The sequence below is a fragment of the Quercus suber genome, unplaced genomic scaffold (genome assembly GCF_002906115.3).
Source record: "Quercus suber isolate HL8 unplaced genomic scaffold, Cork oak 2.0 scaffold_259, whole genome shotgun sequence".
Lineage (NCBI taxonomy): Eukaryota > Viridiplantae > Streptophyta > Magnoliopsida > Fagales > Fagaceae > Quercus > Quercus suber.
The window spans coordinates 4,467-8,577 of record NW_027069715.1 but is presented as its reverse complement, the minus strand read 5'-3'; positions in this window follow the sequence as shown (position 1 = coordinate 8,577).

Genomic DNA, 4,111 nt, shown 5'->3' with positions numbered 1-4,111 from the left:
GTAATCAAATAATCATATCAAAATAATAAAGCAGCGGAATAATAAAAGACACAATGATATGATCACCCAAGAAACCACACGGTAAAAACCTGGGGAGGATTTGACCCACCGATCCTCAAGGCAAACCTGAATCCACTATGAAAGAATCGAAGTTTATACAAAAGGACTATAAGCTCCCCGCTCGACTTCCTAATGCTACCCACCAGTAGAACTTACTGACACGACCCCGTGCAAGCTCCGAATCCACGGACTCCTTCTTTCTTGAATTCTTCAATCAAGTACAAGCACCCCCGCTTGTGTATCTTTAAGTTCTTGAATCTGCAACTGAATGATCATCAAGGTTTTGATAATATCTCCACCTTGAAAACCCTAAGTTTTGTGTAAAGGAAAGCTCCTCAAAGATCTCACAAGAGATTTACACAAAACAGCAATATGAGCAACAACCTTAGAGAGGTTTGGGTACAAAACCATAAAATACCAAAAAGGCACAAGGGGCACTCTAATCTCTCTAGAAAGCTCCAAAAACGTGGCTTAGGTTTTCCTTTATATAGTGGGAGAATTAGATTTGAAACCCTAATCCTTAAGCTGCTGTTTGGGCCGACTTAAAATTTTGCAGATACGATTTTCGATCGATCGAGCCTGTTCTTCGATCGATCGAACCAGGCAGAATATGAAGTCTTCTTCCTGCAGCTTGTATGTTCTTGAATCTTAACTTGAATCACCTTGAGCATTGTCTAATAAAACCTATAGACTTTAAGATCTATATCTAGACAAGTTTGTGTTCACGATTTGCCAATTATTCTAAACATTTAGAACCTAACAAGACTTCTTGCCTAAGTTTTTCTTCAAACTTTCTAATTTCTGCTTGGATAGTTTTACAAGCCAGTTGTTCCTCAACTCTCTTATGTCTCACATCCTCCTAGAGGTACCTAAGATGATGGGTCTTAGCACTAATCAGATTAAGGGTCTTGGAAGCAGAAACTTCCTAGAGACTACTAATCTCCCAAGGTTCAAGACTTCTAAGAAACTTAAACTTAATTGGTTTCCTAGAATTACCCTATCTATGTCTGTTGTATCCGTGATGAAGGGATACAATAGACACATGAATGGGCTTCCTAGAATTACCTTATCTGTCATATTCTTGACTAGGACAAATGTGGTTTTGAAACATGTGTTGTCCTGACACACATGGGCTTTTGAGATTTTGAATTCAATTTGCATTTTTCCTCCACTTGTAGAAGTTAACATTTCTTTGGTCTTTCTAAAGTATTTAGAGGGAATGATTCCTTCTTGAATGCAGTTGAGATCAGCACCTAAATCTATTAAGGCTATGACCTCAAATTCAAAATCTTTGCTAATGACAATCCTGAAATTGGAATGCCATTTCTGGAAGTTAATCCTACTAATGGTATCTAAGAACTTCTCACTGGATTGTTCTCGGACCATGTCTGCAGTGGGGTTAACTGTTTCATGATCTTCATCATCAGAAGGGTTCTGAAATAAGGGACCTTCCTCATTGCCTTGATGAGAAGTATTTTCCAAATGTTTAACTCTTTGATCAAGGAAATTTTGATCAACCTTAAGAATGGTTAGTTCTTGCTTAAGGGTTCTAATCTCAGATTTTGTTTCCTTGATTTCTCTTTGAAGGTCATTGACTGTAACTTCCTTCTTGGATCTGGTAAACCTATTGCAGATTTTTTCCAAATCAACTTTGGGTTCTTGAATCCTTGGTTCAGGTTTACTGGTTTCCCTAACTAAGGTTTTGTGGAATTCACTATGCCTTTGAGTTTTGATAATTGGGTCTTCGATTTGTTCTATTAGATCTACGATAAGCTCTTCTTGCTTAGAAAGAACATTGATAGTCTTGTTCCTACAACAACTAGAGGAGACTCTAGAGGATTCTGAGGATGACTGGTATATCTGACAGATCTCACGGTCAGTAGAACTATTGGAAGACTCACTTTCTGAGTGGTCAAGTTCTAAGAGTTTAAAGATCTCATCCTTACTAGTTTGGTCACTAACAAGGGTGTTGATAAGGGATTTGGCCTTAGCCTTACACTCTTTTCTGAAATGACCTCTCTTTCCACAGTTGAAGCATTTTCCTGATGCTTTTGGTATGGGTTTTCCTGTGGATTTGTATTTTCCTTTCTTATAGAAATCATCGTGGCTATACTTCTGTTTTCTATAAAACTTGGATGCTATTTTCTTCCTGTGGAATTTCGCAGAGGATTCTTTGCCTCTGTATTTGGATTTTCTCTTAGGAGCTACTGAAGGTAAGCCATATTGAATACAAAAGTTCCCTACTTTGTACTTGGCTTTGCCTTTGCTGGCTTTACTCTGGATTGTCAAATCTCTACACATCTTCATTCCTTCACTTCAAATGGTGCTAAAGATATCTCCATAGGTTAGGTTATCATAATCTATGACACCTAGAGGACTGTAATGGGTTTCTTTGACCTTTTCTCCAAAAAGTGTGGGTAAGCCATTAATGAACTTCTCCTTCCAGAATGGAGAGTTACAATTGCTCCTATGCATGACTCTGGTAGTAAAGATCTCCATGGGTTTTACATCTAAGATTACTCAACTGATCGTAAATCCTAGACGTGATGCTGCTAGGTTTTCCTACGAAATGTTTCATGATCATATAGATCAAGGTATTGACTCCATCAGGAATTCCTTTTCCTATGCGTTCGTCAAAGATGGGGATTCCTTCCTCATCTTTTTGAACGGCATGCTTGATGTCTTCTCTAGACTCTTCTGTTAGGCAATTGTTCCACCATTGCAGAATTTTCCATGTGAATCCTAAAGCTATGAGCTCTATGACCTTTGTGTGGGGATGTCCTTCATTTAGGTAGTTATTGGCTACCATGGTCATGTGCTGTATTTTGTTTAGGATTTCCTATTCTGAAAAACCATCTATGTTCCATTCATAGAGTTTACCAAAGGATACTGAGAATTGGTTGCTAACATTCTTGTTCTGAAAAACCATATAACTTTTTTCATATGAACATTATTTTTTTTTTTAAAGCAATCATATTACATGTATACAACTACTAATAGTCTTATATTAACGTTTAATTTTTTTTTTTTTTTAAATCACCTCATGGATAAACAAAAAATTATAATTATTCTTATCAACTTTTTTCTATACATCTCTATCAATTTTTTAGATAAATACAAAAACTTAGCTTTTGTTATCTTTTGTTTTTTCTTCACTCTTTTTGCTAACATTGCACATATATTAGACACCATTCTCTCAATTTCTTCTCCATAACTGTTATTTTCAATTTCATCTCCGTAACTTCTTCTTTTTTTTCCAAAAATTGCATAGCTTTATATATATATATATATATTGGTAATAGGATTTGAACCCATGTTCTTGAGGCAACAAATGAACCAACTAAATTTGCTAAAGATGAAAACGATGTACACATGGCTAGAGGATTCCTGCCCCCCCAAAAAAAATTTCTAACCAGGTTCTTGAATTAACATTTTTTGTATTTAATTTTCTTATTCTTTGTAAGGCATTGATTTTATTGCATGTGTTTTTTTGATAAAGTTTATGATAGCTTTTTACTTTTTTTTTTTTTTTTTTTTTTTGAGGATTTGATATGGTATTTCATTGTGATTATGAATATGTATTTTAAGAGTTTTAATCGGTAACATATATTCATTATATAATTTAAAAGTAAATACACATTTAGTTTCATTATTTATTCTATTATCTAATTTGAAGTAAACTAATTAAAAAAATACTTATATATGAATTTTGATTACGCCGTGCATTGCTTAGACATAATGCTAGTATATATTATAACTCAAAACTTAGAGAAAATTCAATTAGATTTCAATTGGATTCTTAAATTTGCGCCACGTGTTGCATCTAATTTTTAATTTTTGTACCAAGTAAATTATTGAGTATAAAAATCGAAGAATCCAAATCCAATTAGATTCTAAATTGGATTTCAATTGAAACCCAATTTTGCCCCATGTGTCAATTTAATTTTTTTAATTTTTGTGGCAATTGAATATTGGGTGCAAAAATCGAAGAGTCTAAATCCATTAAATTATATATATATATATATATAATATGAGAAATCATTATATATTT